Below are 27169 nucleotides of genomic sequence, written 5' to 3' on the forward strand. Positions count from 1 at the left end.
CAAAGGACCTACAGGCATACTCAGTAATGTGATGGAATTAATAAAACTAAAATGTAAACTCTGAGGAAAAATTTCCTAGCGGTGAGTGCTAAAAGACAGTAGAACAGACCCTCCAAGGGAAAGGGTGGAAGCCCACTGTTTGATAGACTTGAAAATTAGACTGGACAAAACACTAGAAATTGTAATGAAAGGAATAATCCCATTTTAGAAATAAACTACAGTAAATAACAGATCATTTCAATTTTAACATCTATGCTTTTATGAGCAAAATGGGTGCAATAGCCTTTTAAGGGCAGCTAAAAGAGAGGAGCAGACTGAACATGTTGCCTGATTCAAATTTTTCCGTTAACAAAACCCTCCACTGTCAAAAACCTGTCAGGGGAGTTCCTGTATTCAAACAGACAGCAATTTAAACATATCACTAACCTCAGGGAATCTAGAAATACCAAAACAAGAGATATTTTTAGTCCATTTAGCTACTTGGGGGTGGTAAGTGTCTGCTCTCATTAAAATCTTACAACTGTTTCTCCCAACTGTCAAAACTGTAAAGCTGTTGACTGATGTAGCTGAGATAACCAGGGCAACAAAATCCCACTGCTTTAGGTGACAGTGGTTTTATGATGACACTACCAGCAGGCTACCTCCACTGTGAAGAAAATTGGGATGCTTTCAAAGTTAGCATATCCTTACTATTCAATTTGCAGCCCTGCACCTTGTGTCCTGATTTAACTGTATGCAAATAAGTGCAAGTGGAGAGGGCTGTCTTTCTGGGCGTGGTAGCATTTTACACCCACTTTGCACTCATTTGGCTCTGGTGTGAATGACTACATAAATTGCAGGGCAGTGGAGAATAAGGCCCATATATTTTAATGAAATGGCAGCTGATGCATGGAATCATCAAGATATCCAAGGGAACTGGCTGGTGCTTATTTTGCAGCCATATGGAAATTGATAATAGTGGGGAAGTGGCCACTCACCATGCTCTGAAGTCACTGCAGAAGAGGGTTTAAGGCAAGGATTCTCAAACTATTTGCCAGCAAAACTCTATGTTTATGAACTATTCCCTCCTGGGACCCCAGACAGCATAGAGGATGCCATTTTGTAGAGCAAAATTGCATCCTCTGTGCATCATGATCTTGCATATACAGTGTGTGAAAGGTCACTTTGTGTAGAGCAAAATGGCATCCTCCACACACTCGAGATCACCGCAACACCATCTGCTGATGAATGGACCCCATATGGGGTTGCAACACATAGTTTGGGGACTGCTGGGTTAAGTCCTCCAGGCCCCCAGAAAAAGATAAATAGGAGAGTCTTTTTACAGGAGTCATCTAGGGAGATGTTTGAAGCAGGAATTTCTTAGGAATGGGCTTTAAGCAAGGTTCTTCCATACAGTGACAAGAGGCATGGGGTGTGCAGGGCTATCGGAAAGGGTGTTGCATTCTCCCTCATCCTCTACACCTTACTAATCAGGGGAAATTCTGGCAGAGCTAAGAGTGCTCACTCAGCAGTAGCCTGGCGTTTTGACAGCCTTCAATAGAATGTGAACCTGAAAATGCTGGGGCTTAGTTCATATGCTCAAAACTACCATGTCAGGGCTTGAAATGTCACAAAACTCTCTCTCTCTTAACTCTGCTCTGCCCTGCCCTAATATAACACTATCATATCCATTAGTCTTAAAGCACTTTACAAAACTCAACTGTGCCCCAGCTATATGTTAGTATATCACTACTGCTTTACAGACTGGTCAAATGAGGGAAGGAGAAGTGAAGTGAGAGAGAAGAATAGAACTCCAAACCTATGGCTTCCAGTTCTGACAACAGCAGGTCAGAAAATGCTAAGCATATTCCATGAGATTTTTTTTTGCAGGGGGAAATGTTCCCCAGTTTTTTAACAGATTTTTTTTTCTGTTTTTGACAAAAAAAAGAAAAATATTTTAAATTTTTAAATTGTTTTTGGTTTCTGAAAACTGACAAATTTTCAGTGTTTGGTTTTTGAAACAGAACTTTTGGAGTTTGCTTGCTTAAGGTTTTGGACACTGAAAAATGTTTTAGGTTCTGGACGATTTTGCAAATGGAAAATTTTGAATTCGTTTTTTCTTTGAAAAACTGGAAATTTTTGAAGAAGGTGATTTTTCATTGAAAAAATGTTTCAAACAAAACATTTCAGCCAGCTGTGATTCTAACCATCGGAAAACCCTCTCACACCTCATTCTTAATGATCAAATGGCTCATGTGACCCTTCTCATACTAATCCACTAAGATAATGTGGGAAAATCATTTAAATATAACACAAATGAAACTGCACTACAGACTCTAGAAATAAGCAAGAGTTTAGATTTATATTAACTGTCATCCAGTCACTCACATACCAGGTAGACTACATAAAGCCTTTGCAGCTTAGTGGAAATTGACTTATTAGAACTCCCAAAGAGTTTACAATCTAAGCTCCGAATCTACAATTACACACGTGAATAACTTTATGCATACGAGCAGTCCCAGTGAACAGACTGACTCTACTCACGTGCCTAAAGATACTTATGTGCATAAGTTTTTTCTGGTCCAGGGTCTTGGACTGACTGACTAAGAAATTTAGGGTTTTTGTCCATATTAGGGTTTCCTGAAAATTTTCTGTGAAAACTTTATTTTTTTATTTTTTGGCAAGTGCCTGCTTTCCATGGAAAGTGTCAATTTTTCCTCAAAAAAGCTGAACACTTCAGCTACGCTGCCAAGAGGTGAGACCATGCTGCTTCATGGGAGATGTCATCTCACCAGGAAGCCCAACCCATAAAGGAGAATGGAGGCATGATACACCTGAAATACAACATCCATGAGGAAAAGAGGTGATTTTTCAGAATAAAAATATTTCATTTTTTGGACAAAAGCTTTTGGATTTCAATTTTTTACCAAAACCTCAATATTTATTTGGGGGAGGAGGTGGAGAGAATCTAAACTCCTGTAGTCTACATCACATCATAAATTTAGTCAATATGATCCAAAACCAGTGATTTTGGGTGCCCCAAACACCTCTCAAATATTCCTTGTTTCATAAAATAGTAATCTTTTTAGTCTAAAGTACCCTATGTTCCACACAAATTTGGCATTTCCTCGCTTTTATTGTTGAAAATTATTCAGTAAGTAAGAATCATGAGACTGAAGTTATAGAGTTGCTTGCTATAATGGAATGAATCCCTACCGGATTTTAAGTTATCTCCAAGAATAATTTTTTTTGTCCCTCATTCTGGGTTTTTCTCACACATTCTATCTTCATCAAATTGAGAAGTATGAGACACCTTAAAGGGGTCTGGTTTTCAGAGGGTGAGTACTCAACATGCTCTGAAATTCTCCCCACTTTTAAGTTAGCTCAAGTGAGAGATCTAGAACGACTCTTTTTTTAAAAAAAAATCTTGGGTTCTATTTCTCTGATCCATTTTCATTTTCTGAATGGCATGACTGCTCTTTACATTTTATACACACTTTCAGACAAACTAACAGATAGGCCCGGGAAGCCAGGAAAATCCCTGCTCGTCCCTATATTATATGTTCCCTGGTTCTAAATATTCAGTGAGTTCCCAGCCAGGAGATTTATTTTTTCTCATCTTTTTCTTGCTATAATTCTTCTATATATTTTCATTATTATCTGCTAAATAGTTGAAACGCTATTTACTTCATTCTACAACTTGTGATCCTTTGCATGTTTCCTCCCTACCCACCACTGCCTCAGGAATTCCACCAATAAATCACCACTTTGAAATGTTTCTGTTTTATAGGAGCAAAGAGAACAAGCAAATGCACTGATTAATACCCCACGCCTTTTTTTATAGTACAAATGAAAGCTGTTGATCTGTTAACAGAACTACAGTCGAAATGTTCAAATGTAACTTCAATTCTTGTAATATAAGTGACATTTGTAATACATTGTACTCTCAACAACCATATTATATAATCAACTTTGCTAAAATGTACACCATAGTTCTTTCTTATGTTACAAGACTTGCATGGTGATTAGTAACACATTTAAACATTGTATTTACGTTGGTAATTTATCACACCTATATTAAAGTGACCACACACAAAAAAGAAAAAAAAAAGAAAAAAGGAAAGGCAACATATTTAAACAATTTTTGTAGTTTGACATAATGAGCATTCTAAGACAGTTTACAGACTTAGAAATTCATCTCTGCGTCTAAATTAGAGGCCTCATTCTGCTCCCATTCAAGTCAGGGGCTAAATTTGTCTATCCGTCTAGCTTAGGGTTTTATACGTCATAGTAGCTAAGCCTCTGCAATGTAAAATCAATAACAAAAGTGAAGTCCCTACAGAATTTCCTGGGGACTGTGACACATCTCCCTTTTGGGGATTAAAACTGCTTTGTGTCATTTTTTTGGTTTTGTTTTGAAATTTTTATTTATTTAGTTATTTATCTGGTTGCTGTGGGTTATGGTTAGGGGGGTTCTCATTGTTGTGAGTATCATTCTGCTCCTTATTATTATTTATATTACATGAGCGTGTGGGTCCCTAGTCATGGACCAGGATCCCATTGTGTTAGGTGCTGTACAAACACAAAACAAAAAGATGGTCCCTACCCCTAAGAGTTTGCAATCCAAGCAATGCTGGAACCTCACAGTTACACTGGCATAAATCTATAAAAGAGTCATTTGTGTTAATCGAAGCTTCCAGTGGTGTAACAAAGCAGAATTTGACCCAATGGCAAAACTATTGATTTTTTGGTAGTGGGATTGAGCCATCACCCAAGGATGGGGCCTCAGTCAGCACATGTATGGTCACTGTCACAATTCTTTTGCATTCAGATAATCAATAGTGATACAATGGTTTGGACTGCTAATGAAAACCTATGCTCATGTAGAAGCTTCCTTGCTTCCAGTGCAATAGCTTGCATGAATAAGAGATACTACTCATTAATAATAATGATGATCATAAATGTTAAGAAGATTGAGTCTTTTAGCCTTAAAGCAGGATTAAAAACCGTACGTTGTTATGCTTGTCTTTGCTATCTGACAAGGATACCCTTGTGCTAATTCTTTAGGAACTGCTAAACCTTTACACTTAGCAAATTTCTGTGAAAGATATACAAGTCCCCTGGGATGCTTTGGCACAGGAGTGTTAAATGCTGCATCTTTGTTTTTTAAGTAGGCTTTTCTTTGCTACATAAATACCAAGTCTCCCATATGTACAAAGGTGGATAACCCATGAAAGACATTTACCGGCTCCTTTTACTCCTCAGTCGTTTCCGTACATTCATTAAATCCCAGAGAACTCTACCTCACTGTTCTGGTCCTGCTTTGTTTGTTTGTGTTTACGGTACACAGGGCAGTAGGTAAACAAAAAGGGTTTTAGTCACTTTCTGTTCTCAATTAAACCTTTCAGTTACATATTAGGGAACAGAGGTGTGGTAGGACCTTCTGTTTATTTGTGGTTCTTTTAACTGATGTCCAGAGACCTACATTTCATGGTTGTTTGAAAGTTTATGTAACAGTGGGAAGCTGTTAAACAGCAGTTTACCTTCCTCCCTCGCTTTTTTTTTTTGTGTGTGTGTGTGTAAGAGATTTGAAATTAACACTGAGTCTGCCACCAGATTTGACATCCCCCAGGTTTTGCTTTTCTTCCAGAATTTGTTTCCTATAAAAAATAATAAGAGAATTCATGTCACCAAATTTAAAAACCACTTGAAAATTGTGTTTAAAACATCAGCTTTTGCAATTTACGTTCTGTTTGGCTCTGGCAAAAAATGAGTTCTGCGATTGTTTTTAATTATTAATGTGGTAACCCTATAAACAGGGAAAGAATTACTTTTACATGGCATTCTTTATATTTTCATACTGTGCTATTTAATTATATAGCATTCATACAAAACAAGGTTTTAAATTACAGAGGAAATAGTTTGCAAACCTTGGCTTTTTTTTTTTTCATTTTTCAAAACCCAAAATTTTAAAAATTCCTAAATCTTTGTTAAGTCCTTAACATCCCTGAGATCTCTCAGACACTAAAATTTATTAGAGGTTTTAGTTTCACATGTGACTGAGATCTCTCATTTTTCCTCTAGATTTTGACCCCAAACCTCCCAGTGAAGTCAGTGGTAATGTTGCCATTAGAGTTTTTCTGTAGATAAATGCATTGCTTCCCAACAGGGTATATTTCTTTGCTTCTATGAATCTGATTCTGAGTTAAACAATCAAAAATCTCATTTTCAGTATGATCATCCCAAGTCACCAGTTCTCAATGTAATCCAAACTTTGTAATATTACATATGGCATTTTACTTCATTTCTTCTTAAAATCTCAAAGCTAAGAAAGTAAGGAACCAGCAATAGAAAACAATTTAAATATAAGCAAGTCATATAGCACATACATATGGTATTACTCAAAACAGAACAGTATCAAAATACCAGAGTTTTAATGCTAATTATGTATTAGCTTAGTGTCTTAAATTAGCATGAAAGAAAATTCACTTTTTAATTATAATTTTTAAGAGTTTGCTAAATACATTTAAACTTTGGATTGGAAGACAAAGCCACAATGATTTTGTTCTTGCCAAAAAACAAACAAAAAAAGAGGTGGACTTAAAAAAAATTGTATCCAGGAATTTTACTAGAAAAAAATTGAATGCATAGTAAAATACATGAAAAAAAAAATCCTATGTTGGCTGGAAAATTTTCATGGGACAGTCAAATCCCATTAATTCACACTGATCAGTTTAAGGTCAATTGCAAACTACAGAATTATACAAATTTGGGCTGGAACCTGTAACTGGACCTGTGCCCCAGATCTCACTGATTTCAAGTGAATAAATAAACAAAATATCAAAAATAGCACATAGACAGCACTGTATTAATTTAATATGATAATTATAATGTAAGGTACTGTAGTTTTTGTTGTAAAAATAATCAAATTTTAGGATTGTGAGATCTCAGTATAGTACTTTGCTATTAAATTTTCTGAGACATTACTGTATGTGAATGATAAGGATGCAGATTAAGGATATGTGGATAGAAATGTGATAAATATGACACACTTAAGGACAGTGATGTAAATTATATGTCTGCCCTGAAGTTACTAAAAACTCCAGCGCTCTTGGATAGTCATTATTACTGGTCAGACTATCCCTTTTGTTTTCTAACTCTCAAAATATTGGTGAGTGCCAGAGCTTCAAATCCAGTGAAATGCTACACAAACTGGTTTTAATAAACTCTGCTATAGTTGAATTCAATTTATCGTGAAGCAGAATAAAAATCAAATAGCGTTTCAATGCTTTCTGAATGTGCAAACTGCATTTCCAGAGCTATTCGCAGTTTAGAGCCAAGTAATTCTGAGAAAAACACCCGTCTGAAATGTCCCACTGTATCATAATTATACAAATCTCTATAGATAATATTTTGATCATTACTTAGTAGTGGAAATAAATGCAGCATCTGAGCAACTAACCCAGGTTCAACTTTGGTTAAGACAAATTTTGTGAGAAAACAGTAATTTGCCATTAACTTTTTTATTTTCTTACAACAGGAAAGAAAAGGTACAAAATGGTATAAAAATACATTCATGTCAAAGACCTGATTTGATCAGTTAAAGTGCTGGGATCATTTTCTTCAATATAAGCATTTTCTTCAACAAGGTAGCATCATGTCAACACCACTGGAGTCATATTGTTTGCTCTTCCCTGCCGGATGGTGGGTAAACCGTGCAGAAACGATTTAAGATTTCCAGAGTGATTAAGTTCATCTTGAATATCTTCACAGTGTGAATCTGGAAGTCAGGAGTTTACATAATGGTTATAAGTTAGGAAGAATCCTTGTGCCAAGAAAACCGCACGCAGGCAAACAATCTGTATCCTTCGCAACATGTTATAGGTGGTTCTTACCAAACAAATTCCCAGCTGTAGGTGGGAAAGGAGTTCCAACTCCTTGTCTTTTGGATTATAGTTTTGTCATTGCATATTCAGAGTGGTGGATTGACCAGTTAAAAAAAGTGACTTTTCCCTTTACCATCTCCATGTCCTTTTAAGTTTGTCGAGCATCCATCGGTTCATTGGAAGAGTTGTGGTAGCCTAGAGCTCCCCCTTTAGGTCATTTGGAAGTTGATTAAATTTAAAAAACTCTGGATGAGTTTGAGCCTTATTCTAAATTATATTCTTGTGCAATAAAGGAGCCCAATCCTGTGAAAATACTCAGCGCCATGCAAGATTGAGCCTTTAATAGTTAGCAGATTTGCTAACAATGGACCTGATCCTGCACTCATTAAAACCTATTGCACTATTGTCAGCAACTTCAGTGGGAGTGCATTCAGCAATGGCTGCAAATTCCCATATTCTTCATAGCTCTATTTTTTTCTAGTTTTATAGTGATCCTAAAACATTAGCTCTAAAAACAATGTTATCTTACAAAATCTCAACAGAATGCCAGCTACAGTGACCAGAAAGCAAGTTTGAAAAATCGGGACAGAGGGTAGGGGGTAACAGGTGCCTATATAAGACAAAGCTCCAAATATCAGGACTATCCTTATAAAATCAGGGCATCTGGTCACCCTAATGCCAGTTATTAGAATCAAAAGTTTCTGTGCTGTAGAAAACCCAGAATAGCAGGTAGCTAGCAAAGAAGTGCGTGTGGAAAAGGAAGATAAAGTAGCCAAAGGGTCCAGTATGTGTTCTTCTTACATGGGTTTGTTGAGCTATAAAATCAGCAGCATTTTTTTATTGTCAGGAATTGTTACGAATTCTGATTTATAATTTTTATTGGACCAAATTCTGCCCTCAAATACACACACACATCCAACTTTCTTTTAAGGCAATCTCAGTAATGTGCACATACCTGAGGGCAGAATTTGACACTGTCTGGAATAGTGGCCTGGAAACAGGACTAGTAAATAGTGCACTTTTGTGAGCCTGTTTCAGTTTACTAATGGTCACATGAAAGAATGTTTAAGAATTAGTATCACAGAGTTTGAGTCTGCTCTCACTGACGTAAACAGGAATAACCCCACTGAAGTCAATGGAATGGCCTAATCCTGATCTCACATCAGTGGAACCTCATTGATTTAAATTGTGTTCATTCTTATTACCAATAAACCTTTTGTATATTTTAGTATGTAAATAAATTTTACGCACCCAGGCAAATTAAAAGACTATTCGTGATTAAAATCACCTGTGTAGTTTAAGTGTTTGCTAGAACTGGTTGAATTTTTTCATTCAAAATGGTTTTTCAGCTAAAAATGACTTTCCTGTCAAAATGAAAAGGTACATTTCAGATTAATCTTTTGTCAAAAACTCCAAACCCTCAAAAATTACCAATTTTAATGTAATTTTTGGCAACCAAAATATTACTATTTTTTGCCCTATTACGAATTGCCATTTGATTTTGAGTTTGGGTTTTTTCAACAAAAAATCTGAATGTTTTTGAAGAAAATTTCAAAGAAAACAGAAAGTTCTGGTTTCATTGAAAATTTATGTGAGAAAGAAAAAGAAATTCCCATCTGACAGTATCAAGGTATCACCCTGAGGTAAGGAAAAGCAGCCTCAATCCTGCAGTGCATCTGATGTAATCTTATTTCATTCTAAGGCATCAATGTGGCATATTTGGCTTTTTTTTTATAACAAGTTAGTAGGGTTTCAGTTAACATCTTCCCTTAATATTTATTCTACAAAATTATCCTGTATTATAGGGATCTTGCATAATTAAAAAACATACATCAAATTAATATATATTATACTTTTTAGATGAATATCCCACTATTCCCTAATATTCTGGGGCTTTTCATTGTTTATATTTGAAGAATAAAAAATGCACCAAAGCCACGTTTAACAGTCCCTCCTATACATTTCTAACACAGATGTGTTAAACAGATATTCTCTAGTTCAACTAAAATTTTGGAGTACAATGTAGGAATTACTGGGTGAACTCAGGAGCACAAACCTCATGATCACCATGATCTCCTCCAGCCTTAAAATCTATTATCTATCATTCAAAAACACATTCATTTTTCTGCTATAGATTAAACTTCTGAACTAAATATTCTATTTTTAACTGACTTTTAAAAAGTTACTGTGGAGTGTTCAATGGGGTGTGTAAATTCTATTCCGCATTCTCCTAGCAGAAGTTCCATTCTCGTCTTGATTTCCTGCATGCTTACTCATTCAGCTATTTCTTCACAAGCTGTTAAATGGCGCCTCCTACCTGCCAGCCAAGCAAAATAGGATTTAAAAGTTTACAGTAGAGTTTCTACTGTGAAATTAGACAAAAGAGGTTTGCATTCATTAACATGTCTTGTTTAAAGTCAGTCATTAGGAGAGTGCTTGTAAGGGTTCTGCTTTATTCAGGGTCCAGATCCAACTGGCTGTGAATGACAATAGAGCCTCATCTTGACTTTCTGTCTGGGACACTCAGCCCTTAAAGGCACAACCCCTGAGATCGCACTTTTTCCCTTCCAAATAAAAAAGGTAACAATACACTTAAAATCTCGCAACACACTGTTACAAATACATATAAGCAACCTAATAACTTAGCTGTCTAACAATAGTCAAGTAGTCTCTGAAGTGCCCTGCATTATCACTTGAACCCTAGAATATTAGCACTTCTGCTGTCCGGAGGCAGCAAGTCCACTTGTTCTGGTTGTTCCATCCAGGTCCTGGGGCTCTGTTGTCTCAACTGGTGTGGTTCTTGCCCATCTTGGATAAAATGGCGGGCTCAGTACCCTTTATCTCCCTCCCTTCTGGGATCTGGAGAAGGTGTTGCCTTTTCCTCTATAGACTATAGAGTGTGTCTGTCTGCACTGATAACCTCATTTGTCTGCGAGGCAAACTGCTATTTGTGACCATTGTGGCCCATCTGTGGAAAATACAGTTCATAACGTGGTGGCAGGTCCCAGGACACCAAATTATAGAGGTTTCCCCAGTAACTTAGATATCTGTTGCTAGTAGTTCAGGCATTCTTGTTTTCAATTTTCTGTTGAACCAAATGTCAGCCAGTGACAATCCAGGCTTTACTGGTGCTGGTCTGTGATGTGCAATGTTCCCAACAGGAAACACCAGCAAATGCGCCTGGTGCCTTAGCTCTGGCAGGCGCTAGACCAATTCAGGCCTCCTGGCTGATTAGTGGGGAGCTGGCCACCCTTCACAGGTGGGGTGCCCAGGGTAGGGGGATGTAGGCCCTCCCACTCCACTGTGTCCCAGCCCAGGGCCCTATTAGTTGTGGGGTATTGCACCACCAGGTCAGTGGGGATCCGCCTGCAACATGCTGGCCAGTTCACAATAACTTCACAGTTGAACCCTATTTCGTGTCCCTGGGCTCCTTCCTACCCTCCCCAGTTTGGGGTACCTGGGTTCTGGGGTCATCCTCGGACTCCCCAGGGTAAACAGCCAATGGCAGTCCTGGCAGTTTGTCAGTGTTGCTGGTCTCTGGCAATTCAGGTAACTCCTCTGGTCAGGCAGCTGTGTCCTTCAGCTCCAGGCTCCGGCAGTAAGGAAGAGACATCCTGCTCCTCTGGCAGCCCTCTCTCTACTGAGCTAGGAGGCTGGCCTTTTATAGTCCAGCTTCCTGTCCTGCCCCTCCACTTCTGGTGGGGCAGCCGTAAGTGGTCTGGTTCTGCCCACCAGGGGGCGATCTCAGGTCTCTCCCCTTCTAACAGAGTGGGAGGCCATGCCTCCTCGCTACATAGTTTTCAAGATGAGAATTAGTGAAATTCACACAGGTGTAAAGAGGCTTGCACAAGACCCTGCACAAAAGGTAAGCCCCACAATGTCTGTGTGTGTGTGTGTATACGTGCATACAAGTAGGTCGGCTATGTATGTAAGCCTCTATTCACCCTTACACACTGCAGAGGAAACATGTTTAATAGATTAGGATGAGTCAAAATTTTCAACCAGAACTCTTTTTCCACAGAAAATTGGGCTTTTGACCAAAAAAAAAGAGAAAATGACTGCTTTTTGCAGAAAATTTTGGTTTTTTTTTTGGCAGAAAACCAAATGTCACAAAACTAAAATACCTGTTGTGATTTTTCATGGCGGTTGTCATTCAGTTTACTCATGTTCCCAATGTCCTCTACGGGCTGAGCTCTCCAGTCAGACAAAGTCTCCCATGTTTCACTAAAGCCAGGGACTTCCATGATGCAACCTCTTCCCTTCACCGTGAAGGGAGACTGTGGTGCTTCGTGGGATATGCAGTCTGATCAGGGAACCCAGCCTAGAGAATGGGAGAATGAATCACATGAACTCCTCAGAAAAAAAACCCTGTTTTGTGCCAGCTCTAATATAGATAGATATAAATGTAGATTTGTATATGTATGAACATTTTAGCAGAGAAAAGACAGCCCACATGTTTTTGTAGACTATTTTACTCTTCTGGCTGGCCATTTGCAAGTGAGTGCTGCTGCTTCCTTGGTGCTGGAAAAAATCACAGTCATCTTGAAATCCAGGCAATTTGAAATGAAATGAAATAAATAGTAGCTTCAGTTATTACGTCTACACCTGACTCTCTGCCAATTTTTATGGTTTCACAATGATAATTTCCTAATTTTTAAACTGTTTTCTCTAGTGCTCTGTGAAAGAGGCACCCAAAGGACACAGGAAACCAACTATATTAAAACCAGTGAAAGTGGTTATAAAACAAGTGACATCAAATGCAGAAAGTAAGAAACATTTTTTCTCTAATTACTTTCAGTTATAATAGTTTTAGGTGTTGTAATAAGAGAAAATAAAGTATTATCAAATATGAGCTAGATTTAATGATTGCCTTTTAACTTGGCTATATTGCGCTTATTGAGCTTTTTGCTTGTTAATTGAGTAGTTTAATATATATTTTAGTTAGGTTGCTAAGACCCCATCCTCTGAAATTTTTTATGGCATTTGTAAACAAGTTACCGGTGTGGCTGACTTTAGCCATTGTTTGTGTCCTTTAGTAGCTGTGGCAGTTAACAGTAACAGCATTTCACTTCGACTGGATGTGTTGGCTGGTGTATGGTTGTCCTCCTGGAACTAGTTCAGCATAGTGTTTTGGGTTTGTTTGTTTGGTTGGTTTGTTGATTGGTTGTTTTGGGGAAGGCTGCATTGGCAGTATAAATAGAATTCCCTACCTAATGCCAGATTCAGGAAAGCAGCCCTGCTGAGGACAGCACTTTAAGCACATTCGGTTATTTTTTAAGGTTAACCTAAAGTTAAACAGGGGTTAAAGAATTATTCTGAATCAAGGATTATGTTTGTATAATCAGTTGGACTAGCTTCCTTCCTCTCAGCTCTCAGTACTGTATACCTATCCATGTTACAACTTTTAACCAGGGATTATGTAAAAGGTTAGAGGCAAAATCACCATAACCAGTTACAAATAGCATAGTTCAGCGTGTGTGTCCATATAGCAGCATTTCTGCCATTACAGGCATGTTTGTGCAAACTAAAGCTGATCAGATACTTTGGGTCAAAACTTCTTTCCAACAAAAAATGGCTTTTTGGTTAATGACGTGTGGGGGAGGGGAGCTGTAAAAAACCTTGATTTTTTCAGTTTTTGGTTTCTCAATGAAAACATCAACATTTGTGACAAAAAAATGAATATTTTCATTTTCTTCTTTTTTTGCACACGTGTGTGTAAAACAGAATATATTATCCAATCAGCTGTAGTGCTTGTGCACTTGCCACGCTGCTTAACTGTGTCTTAAATTGGTGCATTCTGGGAACATCTGGACAACATAGCTATCCCAGCCTGCCCCGACAGGTCACAGAGGGGCTGATCCTGCAAGGTGCTAACTGTCCATGAATCTCAGGGTACATCTGTGCTACAGGATTATTCTGATTTTACATAAACCAGTTTTGTAAAACAGATTGTATAAAGTCGAGTGCACACAGCCACACAAAGCACAATAATGCGGTGGTGTGCGTCGATGTACCGAGGCTAGCGTCGATTTCTGGAGCGTTGCATGTGGGTAGCTTATCCGTTAGCTATACCCCGTTCCCAAGTCTGCCCCGCCCATTGGAATTCTGGGTATGAGATCCCATGCATGATGGTGCAAAAACATTGTCGCGGGTGATTCTGGGTAAATGTCGTCACTCATTCCTTCTTCCATGAAAGCAACGGCAGACAATCATTTCGTGCCCTTTTTCCCTGGATTGCCCTGGCAGACGCCATAGCATGGCAACCATGGAGCCCGTTTTGCCTTTTGTCAGTGTCACCGTATGTGTACTGGATGCTGCTGACAGAGGCGGTACTGCAGCGCTACACAGCAACATTCATTTGCCTTTGCAAGGTAGCAGAGATGGTTACCAGTCGTTCTGTACCGTCTGCTGCCATTGTAAATTGGCGATGAGAATAACGGTTATCAGTCATTCTGTACCATCTGCTGCTGTCATGAGTGCTCCTGGCTGACCTTTACTGAGGTCGGCCGGGGCGCAAAGACAAAAATGGAGAGTGACTCCCCAGGTCATTCCCTCCTTTTGTTGTATCTAAAAATAGAGTCAGTCCTGCTAGAATATGGGGCAAGTGTACTAGAGAACCAGTGTTTCGGATCAGAACCAGAGAGCACAGCCGCTCCATGTCAGATCCCGCAGAAATGATGAGCTGCATGCCATTCTAGGGGGATGCCCCTGCAAAAACCCCACCCATTGCTTCCCTCCTCCCCAACCCTCCTGGGCTACCGTGGCAGTGTCCCCCCATTTGTGTGATGAAGTAATAAAGAAACACTGACAGTGAATAAGAAAGGCGCCTCCAGACTGATTTAGTCCAGAGATAAAATGAGGGGAGAGGCAGCATCCCAGCTGCTATGATAGTCCAGGCAGTACAGAATCTTTTCTTTAGACATGAAAGGGGGAGGGGGCTGATGGAGCTCAGCCCCAGTTGCTATGATGAGGACGGTTACCAGCCGCCTTCTGTACCATCTGCGGGAATAACCGGGAGTCATTCCTATTTTTACCCAGGCGTCCCCAGCCGACCTCACCTGAGGCCAGCCAGGAGCACTCACGAGGGCTGATGACAAGGATGGCTATCAGTTCTTCTACTGTACCTCTGCCACCAGGGAAGAGGGGAGGGATGCTGCTGTTCAGTGCCGCAGCACCGCGTCTACCAGCAGCATGCAGTAGACATAGGGTGACATTGAAAAAAGTCAAGAAAAAAGATTTTTTTTCCTTTTCTTTCACGGGGAGGGAGGGGGGTAAATTGACGAGATATACCCTGAAACACCCCCGGACAATGTGTTTGACCCTACAGGCATTGGGAGCTCAGCCAAGAATGCAAATACTTTTCGGAGACTGCGGGGACTGTGGGATAGCTGGAGTCCTCAGTTCCCCCCTCCATCCCTTCCTCCATATGAGCGTCCATTTGATTCTTTGGCTTTCCCGTTACGCTTGTCACACAGCACTGTGCTGTGGACTCTGTATCATAGCCTGGAGATTTTTTTCAATGCTTTGGCATTTCGTCTTCTGTAATGGAGCTCTGATAGAACAGATTTGTCTCCCCATACAGCGATCAGATCCAGTATCTCCCATACGGTCCATGCTGGAGCTCTTTTTGGATTTGGGACTGCATCACCACCCATGCTGATCAGAGCTCCACGCTGGGCAAACAGGAAATGAAATTCAAAAGTTCGCGGGCTTTTCCTGTCTACCTGGCCAGTGCATCCGAGTTCAGATTGCTTTCCAGAGCAGTCACAGTGGTGCACTGTTGGGATACCGCCCGGAGGCCAATACTGTCATTTTGCGGCCACACTAACCCTAATCCGATATGGTAATACCGATTTCAGCGCTACTGCCTCTTGTCAAGGGGAGGTACAGAAACCGGTTTTAAGAGCCCTTTATATCGATATAAAGGGCCTCATTGTGTGGACGGGTGCAGGGTTAAATTGGTTTAACGCTACTAAAATCGGTTTAAACTCATAGTGTAGACCAGGCCTCATTGACTTCAGTGGGAATTGAGAGCACTCCCTTGGAAGGTCATAACCTGAGTGCTGGGAGGACATGCAACGGTTAGCATTAGCAGCATGTTGGGCAAGGCACTCTAAGATGTCCTAGTATAACATATACGGAATATGCAGTGTAGCAAACAGTGTGGGGGGGACTGCTGTGTTTAATAATTCAGCATTTAGATAGTCCCAATTAAGTTTTGAGGCTCACACACCATTGTAGTGAATGGAAAGGAGAATGAATAATGTTCCTAAGGCTGCTATTTTACTGTAATCAATTTTCTGCAAGGTGGTTTCATGGGGCTACATCACATCAGATTACATTGTGATGATCGTGTATTTACAATGTAAAAAGATCATCCTATTTTCTTTAAATACCCATTTATAATTTTCAAAATATTGCAGAATGCTGCACACACTGCAGAAAACCATAAAATCCCCAAAATGTTTCCATAGCAGCAGCAGGAGGATTTTGCTGGGGGTGCTTCAATAAGACATTTACTATCTTTATCGTTCACATTTTCCCAGCATTAGCCTATGTACTTTTCAGTGGGGAGCAGGTTAATTACACTAAGCAACAATCCTGGCAGCAGAGACTCCGTTGCTCACTCAGGCCTTGCCTACACTAGGGAAAACTTTCTAAGAACTTCCAACCCTTTCTGCCAGTCTTTTTCACAGGAGTGTTTAAAAAATGTTTTTCAAAATTTCCTGCTAAAATAATTAGTTTCTCAACAAACAACTAAAACTGAAAACCAAAAAAGATTCTGTTTTTTAACTGTTTTCTGTTTGTTTGTTTTTTAAAGGTTTTCTGTGAGTCTTCAGATTGAAACCAAACAAAAGTTTGAGCACAAAAGGAAATCTTTCCAGCCAGTTAGGAGCAGCAGGAAATACAGTTACAATGGACACAACTGCAGCTTTCATTGAAGGTTCCATTGTGCACACAGCCTCTTCACATATATCATGCATCATCTAGTCCCGTTTCCCTTGTGGTGAAATCCTGGTCCTATTGAAGTGGATGGGAGTTTTGTGAGTGGCTTCAGTGGGTCCAGGGTTTCATCTGTCTTTAGTTAGGTGAAATATGAATAGATGCTGCATGAGAACTGCCATCCAGGATCAGAACCATAGTCCATCTAGCCTAGTATCCTGTGACTGACATTGGCCTTATCAGCTGCTTCAGAGGCAAATTCAATAAACTCTGCAGTTATGGAATAACCTGGCCATAGTGAAAGTTTCCTTCTAATAACCATCTATTAGTGATTGGCTTATGCCTGGGACCATGACTGCTTATATTCCTATGATTTTATCCTCTCTAAAGTTACTATGGATATTCTTATCATCCATATAAATGTTTAATCCTTTTTAAACTCCTACTATGCTGTTGGGGCCTCTACAATATTTTGTGGCAACGAGTTCCATTGGTGAATTACAGGTTGTGTAAAAAATATTTTTTATCAGTTTCAAATTTCCTGTTCTTCAATTTCATTCAATGTCTCCTTGTTGTCCATAAATCCTGATTGTGAAGTTATGTTGCAGTAAGAAACATCATTGCTTAAGTTGTAACTGCCAGTCAGTGGTAGAATGTTAGCTAACTAAATTGCATGTATGAGTGAATGGAGAGTGTCAGGGTCCACTCAAGTTGACCTCCCCTTAGCAACACCATTCAATTGCCAAAAGTGTCCGGCAGGACAGACCACCCAAAAGCATGACTCCTGCATGTTAACAATTAAAATAAGTTTCAAAAAAAATAACAACGGAAGAACCATAGACATTCTGTATTCATTCCCTTACACATGAATTACGAGGTGATCCTTCACTTACATGGATATTTCTGATATCACACTTCCCAAGCTGTAATGTGGCCTGCTCTCTATATTTACTTAACACAGGATGGCTGGCAGCAAATAACGCATGAATTAGTCATAGCACATAAATTGTAGGTGGCAGAAAGAAGTGAATCCATGGGCTGGGCATGGGAATAGCTGAGGAATGGAAATAAGAAGTGATCGCCCTAATGTCATATCTGTACCGCCCCAGCATGTGGGGGAACAAGTTTGCTGAGTTGCCTGTACTTTTTGTCAGCTGCTCTTGCTCGTAAGATTTGAGAAGTATATCTGACATGCTTTTGCACATTGGGCAGCAACTTAGTCCATAGCATCCCCCTAGATTTCAGTGAGGGTGTTTGCAAAGTAAAATGCTGCTTGGCGTATGTCAGGGTGCTAGAATCTGTGCTTTGCCCCTACCCTCTACGGGTCATATATATTAAACAGCACAACTGGTCAGGTAAATACATTTTTTCAGAAGGGAGCATAGAAGGTCTGAGGTGTCCTGATCTTACTGCTTTGAGACAGCAACAGTAGTTCCCAGAGCCATCCTTGTGGCCTAGCTAGAATGACCTTGAGCAGCTGAAGAAAGGGGGAGCTTCTTACTACTGATCCAACAAGAAGACGTTTGGATCCACTGTTAGCACACACCGGAGAATTCAGCTAGTGGCCTAGCGATAATCCCTAAATGACCGTATACTATTTCTCAGTGCTCTCATGCATCAGCAGGCTTGAAAGCAAGGTCTCTCCCACTGTTTTATCCTGAGAACTAGACAGGAATCCTTCCCTGCTGCTTCAGAAGTACACTGAGGAGAAGACACAATCTGGCTACATCTACCTACGCTAGAGAACCGAACCACTCATGTACTTGCCTCTGTTCCACTTGCATTGTATTCAGAAGAAGCCTCCTATCAGACCTGCCTGCCTCTAAAGGAGCTCATTTTGCAGGACGGTGCCCTCTCAGAAGTTGTTGCTGGAAAACAAGCATTCAAATGAGTTCTACTCTGTGTGTGTGTGCGCGCCAGTGATTGTCAGTTAAACAGCATGCAGGGAATTCACCCAGTATAGTACAGAAAGTAGGACAGACAGGCCATGTAGGTAGTGACTGTCTGCTTGGAAATTAGGGATGGAAGAGAGAGGATGGGTTTACAAAATTTTGCAAAGGCACAGATACTTTTTAACTGCAAATAGGCTAATTCTGGCACCCTGACTTTGCCTTGAAAACTTAGGAAGTCATGGTTTTTGCATGCCTTTGATGTGAAATAGTCATTTTCCTGAAAATTTTCAAAAAGCAACCTTTGGATAGTTGTGAATTTGCATGAAATGGAAAAAAGCTTGAAAAACTATGTGTGTGTGTGGGGGAGGGATGGCAAAATTCCAGACTGAAAATATAAAACTAGGAGACGATCAGATGCTTTCCTGCACCACTGTGCATCCAACATATTGAGTCGGATGTTCAGCTAGCATGAATTTGCCTAGCTCCATTGGCTTCAGCAGAGCTACAATTTATGCCAGCTAAGGACTGACCTAGTATTATGTTCTTTTTCAAAGTATTTCTTACCAGGACATTGTTGCTATCATTATGTCAGAAGTCACCAGGTGGCACTGGTCATACAGGCTTACGCTTTTTTCCTGAGGGAGAGCAATATACAGTTTTTGAAGAAAGGGTGCATTGTTGGTAGCATTGTGATGTAAATCTTTTAAGGGGAGCTATTACAAACAGCAAGAGAGTTTGCTCTCTGTCTTCATCAATTAGCTAAAGTCTGTTTGGTTGGTTGGTTGGTTGAAGGACCGTGTGCTGTGGCTGGCAGTTGGAGGCTGTGAGCTTCAAAGGAAGGTTTGAAAGCAAGAAGCCTCTGGTAATTAGCTGAGCCTTAATCAGTGGGCGGGACATTAACTCAGGCCAGGACTTTATAAAGCTGCGCACAAGCGAACAGGGGCTGCTAACAGGGAGTTTTGCAAGGGAGTTTGGAAGGGGAGTGGGAAGGGAGGGGGGGTCCCTTGTTGGTCCTACCTGTTCCCCTGTAGTCCCCTTAAAACCTGTAATCCAAACCATATTCCAAAACCCCTTTCTTTAAACCACCCTTTCATTAACTAGGAGACAATGCAGGCAGAAGCCCAGCAGCAGAGTGGGGGCTATCCAGTTTATTGCGCTGAGTGTAGCATGTATGATTACCTGCCTTGTGGGCGGGTGGCGTATGTGTGCAGTCGGTGCAAGGAGCTCCTGGCCCTCAGAGACCACGTACGGACTTTGGAGGCCAGGGTGGCGGAACTGGAGGAGCTAAGAGAGGCAGAGAGGTATGTTGATGAGGCTTTCCGGGACACTGTAGAATTGTCCCACCTCCGCTCAGACAGCCTCTGTGCTGTTGAGGAGGAAGAAAGGCCCAGGGAAGCAGAGCAGTCAATGGGAGCAGAGGGAAACCTTCCCATAGTTGGGACCTTCCTTCCAGATGGTGCTGGGGTTGCCTCTCTCACTGAGGTTACCTCTCCGGGGGAGGGAGCTCCAGTTGCTAGGAAAAGGCAGTTGTTAGTAATGGGAGATTTGATCATTAGAAACATAGATAGCTGGGTTTGTGATGACCGGGAGAACCGTATGGTGACTTGTCTGCCTGGTGTGAAGGTTGCGGATCTTTCGAGACATCTAGACAGACTTATGTGTGTCCAAGACCAATGCAGGTTCGAGTAGTTTTTGATCGAGTGAGGAAAATCAAAACGTGACAGATTGAAAGTTCAAAACCACATGGCCGTTTATTGATGGGAGATAATTTGCAACTTGGGCTGGGGAGGAGCGCTTTTACTAACTAACAATACTATTAGAACGAGAATCTACGCACAACTTGAAACAATCTATTTACATCCAACAACAAGAAATCAAACAATCTATAATTAACTGCTTACTAAAATACAGAACAGATACACAAAAACTAAATAAATTGTGCAAACATTAACCAAATACTGTAAAATACAGCAATTAACCACAATAGTAATTAATACAACAATTTAACTCTCATATACTATATATACAACTTTGCACCAAACAGCAACAATATATACCAAATAAGGGAAGGAAAAAGAGAAGAGGCTAAGCAAACAGAATATTCACAGAAATTAGAATGCAAACACCACACTCCAGGCACAGCTGACCAGCAGTACAGACACCAAGGGCATGACGAAAATAATCCTAACACGACAAGACATGAGCCGGCAAAATATGCAGGAGACCCTTCTAGCTGGAAGGGGGATCCAGGCCTTCCAGCTAATATGTGGATACTCCTGCAGATCTTGGCGTGAGACATGGTTTTATTTGAAAGGTCTCTTACTCCTGTCAGCATCTGATTGGTCCCTAGATCCTTTGCCTTCCAGGTTCCAAGCTGGAGCCCTCCACGTAAACAGGATCTGCACATGGCACACTACCCTTATGCACACGGCACGCTGGTATTTTTGCACAAGGCACTAGCCTGACCCCTAGGTGACCAGGCAAAAAGAGCGGGAAAATGCACACGGCACTATAATGTAGCACACCGCACTATGGTGTTGCACACGGTACCAATGTGACCTTTTGACCGACAATTGGCCATACAGACACCATGTTTGAGCATAGGCTTAGGGCTGCGACAATGTGTAGTGCTGGGGAGGAGCCGGTGGTCATGGGACATGTAGGTACCAATGACATAGGGAAGGGTAGGAAAGATGTCCTGGAAGCCAAATTCTGGCTGCTAGGAAAGAGACTGAAATCCAGGACCTCTATGGTGACATTCTCAAAAATGCTCCCAGTTCCACGCACAGGGCCAGATAGGCAGGCAGAGCTTCAGAGTCTCAATGCATGGATGAGACGATGGTGTAGAGAGGAGGGGTTTATGTTCATTGGGGAAACTTTTGGGATTGGGGGAGCCTATACAGGAGAGATGGGCTCCACCTAAACCAAAGCAGAACCAGACTGCTGGCACTAACCATTAAAAAGGTTGTAGAGCAGTTTTTAAACTAGGAGATGGGGGAAAGCCGACTGCTGCAGAGTAACATGTGGATCGGACACAGACTTCTCTTAGGGGAGAGTCTGATGATAGAGAATCTCCAGGTTATAGTCAGGAACAGAGGACGGAAGAGGATAATGTAAGGGCCGGATCAGATGATAAACAATCACATAAAAAAGAATCTGGCACATCAGAAAAGGCAGACAAATAAAACAGGGACAAGTTTTTAAAGTGCTTGTACATAAATGCTAGAAGTCTAAATAATAAGATGGGTGAACTAGAGTGCCTTGTGATAAAGGAGGATATTGATATAATAGGCATCACAGAAACCTGGTGGATTGAGAGCAATCAATGGGACACAATCATTCCGAGGTACAAAATATATCGGAAGGAAAGAACAGGTCGAGCACGGGGAGGAGCGGCACTATATGTGAAAGAAAATGTAGATTCAAATGAAGTAAAAATCTTAAGCGAATCCACACGTACCATAGAATTGCTATGGATAGAAATTTCATGCTCTAATAAAAATATAATATTAGGGATCTATTATTGACCACCTGACCAGGACAGTAATAGTGATGATAAAATGCTAAGGGAAATTAGAGATGCTATAATAGTGGGGGATTTCAATTATCTCCATATTGACTGGGAACATTTCTCTTCAGGACGATTGAAAGGCTGCAAAACAATTGCCAATTTCTCCAAAACTTGCCAGGCGTTTTTAATCGTTTTCCACACTCAGCAGTTTCATCCAGTGGGTCCAACTTCCTTTCACTTCTACTTTCACTAGCCTCTCCAGTCACTCTCTGTTCACTTGTTCCTGATTAGGATCCCAGCCTCATTGCCATTATAGTGTCTATTTCTTTGCAAACAATTGCAGTTATGGAGAACCACAGGCACAGCATGGTCCCAAATACTTATACATAGATGCTCCCTGAGTGGTTTTGGTGTTTCAAAATTTATACGAACATAGCGAGAGAAACCACCAAGAGGGCTCACAGAGATTTAAAGAAAACTACTCTATTATTACATACAATAACATAGACATATCAAAGGAATATGCATTCCCAAAACAAAAAGTTTAAAAAAATCACAAACCCTCCCCCAAAAAAAACAAACAACAAAAATTTAAAATCCAACTCACAAGATTAAAATACAAAAACCACATTTTTGGCCTTGTCTTCTGCTTCTGGACTCCCCCTGCCTCACTCATGTGGTTTGACAGCAGGGTGCCTAACTCGCATATTTATATGTGAGTAAGATGATTTCTGTCCTCTGCAGGAGCGCTTGCCAGAATACTAGCTGAGATCAGATTTAACTACAGTGTGTAAAAGTTGCTCCTTTATGGTGTAGAAACTTCCACTTTTTCCTAAAATCAAAATTGTAACTAAGTCTGTGCTCTTTCCAGGCCCACATCATTCAATTTTTCTTCCAGCCACACAGCTATCCCAGCTCCCTCAGACTCTGCCCACCTACCACATATCTTTCTGCACTCCCCGCTCCACTATTTCGCCCACTCCCCTGACCAGCTCTGCCTCTTCGCAGCTGAGATGTTCTACGTACCCCCAAGCACCAAACTCCACCTAGGAGTTCTCAATCACTGGCACAGCCTGATCGGTTTATACAGCTTGTAGCGTGGTCCACGTCTGCTGTCCAGTATCAGGGCGTCCAGGCACCAGCTACACATGTTGTGCCTGGGCGGCAAGCTGCGGAGGGTGCCCTGTCGTTGCTGCGAGGGGAGGGCAGGCGCCTGCCTTTCAGTGGCTTGCCCTGCATGAGGACTCCACCGGTCCCCACAGTTTCTGTGGTATGGCGCAGTATGCTGAGCCCTGGAAACCGGATACTTCCCGCGCAGCAAGGCCCCCGAAGGCAGCCTGCCTGCCATGCCTGGGGTGGTCAAAATAAATAGAGCCACCCCTGTAGTATTACATACAGCCAGCATACTATACAGTGTGCCACTTGATATAATTAGTGCACAGAGAAGTACAAGAATATTAAATACGAGTATTCACTTTCCAGGATGGTTATTCTGTGTTGTGAAGAGACAAAATCAGTGAGGATTTCCCATTTGCCCAGTGCTTTATCGGAAAGATAAAAGTGAACTTTTACAGAGAATTTACTTTAATGTACAGTTCAGACAATCGTCAGAGTAAAGCAATATTTTCCCAGAGTGAGAAATCAATGTAGACATTACCAACTGAGCCATCAATTTATCATGAAAAAAAAACGTGATTTTTTTTACAATAGAACTGATTTAGTGTCAAATAGATAAGGCAGTTTCCAGATGAGGAAAATCATTCTGCCTGACTCACGCAGTCAAGTTCCTGCATCCTCCCCATTACTATTCTGTCCCGGCTACAGCCTCTGTCCAGAAATGATCACAGAAATGCGAGCAACATTTGAATTTCCCTGGAATTTCCTTTTCATGAAGATGCCAATGACCATCCATGAGTTGCGAATACATCTTCTTTGATCCACAGATAAATGTGCAACTGAGCAGACCTCTCATAGCCCCATCAATGTGCTTCACCTGCCCTGGAGACACCTGCCCTAAGTGTGAGGGAGTGCAGACTCCAACTTAGTAGTTCTTGATGTGAATTCTGAGCCTTAAATGAGGTCTCTCTCTCTAGCTCCAGCATTTCATAATTTATATGGAGTATTTGGGCAGTGATGAGCAGTCAGAAGGGAGTCAAGGTCCAGTTGGACCCCTGTAGATCAGTGAGGGTTCAGAAGGCTCCTTAGGCTCGGGCAGCAGTAGGAGCCCTCAAGTCTTAGTGCCCCTGATAGTCCTTTGAAAGGCCCCCATGACAACAGTGCTGAGTCTTTGAATATCAGGACAGGGCACAGAAATCTGTGTTTGGTCTCTTGTGTGTCCGGTTCCACTCTTCAGTTGGTGCTGGATGGCTTCAGGGCAATGTTCTGCAGCTTTGTATGGCCTGTGTCTCACATGAAGAACAGATTCAACAGCCCAGAGACTCTGGCATTCATAAATTTTGATATGGGATAGAGGGAGCTCTCCTTTGATTCTGGGCCCATTTCTACCTACTTCCTTCCCTATATTGTACATGCGGCCTCTTGATGCTTTTTGTCCGTGTCCTACCAGCCACCTAGTGAATTCCTACCTGAAAACCCTGATATATGAGCCCCTGACCGTTCCCACCCACAGCCTCTGTCCTTGACTTCAACAGCAGTCTTGACTCTCTTCCCCTTCCCTGATACAGGCATTCTGTCTCTTCAAATGTATCAGTGTGTGCATGCATGAGAGAGTGCAGCCTACCTTATGGCTGGGCTCTCTGTTCTCAGGTGCACAGGACTATAGAACAGACTACAAAGGGCGCTGCATGCGCCTCCTACACAGCACAGTGATGGGAATACACCCTGAATTCACACCCTACGGCAACCATTGTAAAATAGTAAAAACCTGTAAGGTAACATTGAAAAAAAACTTCCATAATTTGATGGTCAATATTATCCTATCAAATATGAGTGGCAACATTTTACGTAAGTATAAATTCCCCTGTATTGATGCATTAACTCATATTCTACGTTCTCAGCCCTTGCCCAAGCAGAATTCTGCAAGCCTGTCTTTGTAAACAAAGAAATGTGTTGCTTGCCTTAATTTCATTAAGCAGTAAATAGAGTCATCAAGCAGGAAGAGGAAAAAAGGAAGATGAAAAAGGTGAGGAAAAAACAGGAACATCCTTTCCCCATAAACTTTTTTGCTCGTGTTAAAAATGTTTTTCAGGAATGGACTGAAGCTAAAAATAAAGAAGGTGCAAACATCCAAGACACGCCCCCACACATTCCAGCTCCCCAGCTGTGTCTGATTGTGCTTAGAAAACAAAGGAAACAACCATTGGATTCAGGAGTCTACCGAACAATTTGGTCAGTAACCTTGATGAAACATTGAAGAGAATTCCTTATAGCTTAATAGTTTCTAATTAGACACAAGTAGTCGTTTCTCTTATCTTTTCTTGTACCATTTCCAAATGTTTGCCTCGTTACTTGTACTACCTAAATCTATCCCTTTGAATTAATAAACCTGATGTACAGCAGTTTTATCTAATCCAAGTGTTATTTAAGCAAAAATGTCTGCGATAAACTCTATTTGAAGTAACAAGCTGTCATATTTCCCACAGAATAATGGACTTTATAATTTGTACTGTCCAGGAGGGGCTAGCATACAGGAATCATTTCTGGGGGAAACTGACTTGGGTGTGCCTTTGGGGTCAACCTGCCTATAAAACAAGCCTGAATGAGAGCCAGCAAGCACACACAGACACTCAGGGTATGGCTTGCATGTGGGAAGGGCTGGGTTGTGACACCCAGGTGGCATTGTACGCCACCCCCCCGCCCCATCAAGTTGCAGGGCAGTTATGACACAGCCCCCCATTGGTTTGAATTTTACCCTATTATGTCAAGCGCTCTGGCTTTAGCTCTGTGTCGACTCAGCTACGATCCTGAGTACGCGGAGCAACCATTGGCACTCTGAGGTTGACGAGTCATTGTGGTATAGTTGGGCTCAATAGTTGCCGTCGAAGCAGTTGACCTGGGCTTGATTCCCAGCCAATGGCCAATAATGCTTTAGGGGGAGAATAGCGTGGCAGGTGTTGTCCTGCCTGCTTAAAACCCAGGTTGTTTGAGTTTCAGTCACTGAGGGGCCATTTTTTGGAGATCTGGGCAAAAAAACTGTTCTGGATGGTCCGCTTTTGAGCAGAGAACGGACATCCTGAGTCCTCAACCCTATTAGTCTATGACAGGGAGAAGAGAAGACAAAAGGAGCAAGCTCGCCCTGTCCCTCGGGCAGGCAGCTCCGTCCCTCCCATCGGGAAAATAGCCCCTCATGCCTTCTGATGTTACTTAAAAAAATTGTATTACCTTGGGGTACGTTTTGGTAGCTTGCGCATCTTCAAACTCTCTTTGGCATTTTCTTATTACACTCTGCACTTAATTTAGCAGTGTTTGTGCTCCTTTGCTATTGACCCTCACTAGGAGTTTGACTTCCACTTTTTAAGGAAGTTTTTTATCTCTCACTGCTTCTTTTTCCATGGTTGTTAAGCCTCGGTTGCTCTTTTTTAATTTTTTTTACTGTGTTTCTGTAATTTGGGGTATACATTGATGTTCAGCCTTTTTATGGTTGTTCTTTAAAAAGGGTCCCGCAAACTTGCAGGGATTCACTTTAGCACTGTACCTTTTAACTTTTGTTAACTAACCCCTATTTTTGTAGTTGAGTTCCCTCTGTTTGAATTAAATGCACAGTGCTGGGCTGTTGAGGTGTCGCCCGAATTCTTCCCCCCACAGCGGATGTTGAATGCTATTTATTAGGGGTCACTATTTCCAACGCGGTTCCTGTCTATGTACCTCTTGACAGCTCCTGCACTCCCTCAGGATTGAAATCTAGAGTGCCTCTCTCCTTGTGGGGTCCCGTGTTACCAGCTGCTCCATGAACGGTCATTTTTAAATATCGAGAAATTTTATCTCTGCATTTCGGTCCT

This window comes from Chelonoidis abingdonii, chromosome 3, assembly GCF_003597395.2.
Source record: "Chelonoidis abingdonii isolate Lonesome George chromosome 3, CheloAbing_2.0, whole genome shotgun sequence".
NCBI classification, from domain to species: Eukaryota; Metazoa; Chordata; order Testudines; family Testudinidae; genus Chelonoidis; species Chelonoidis abingdonii.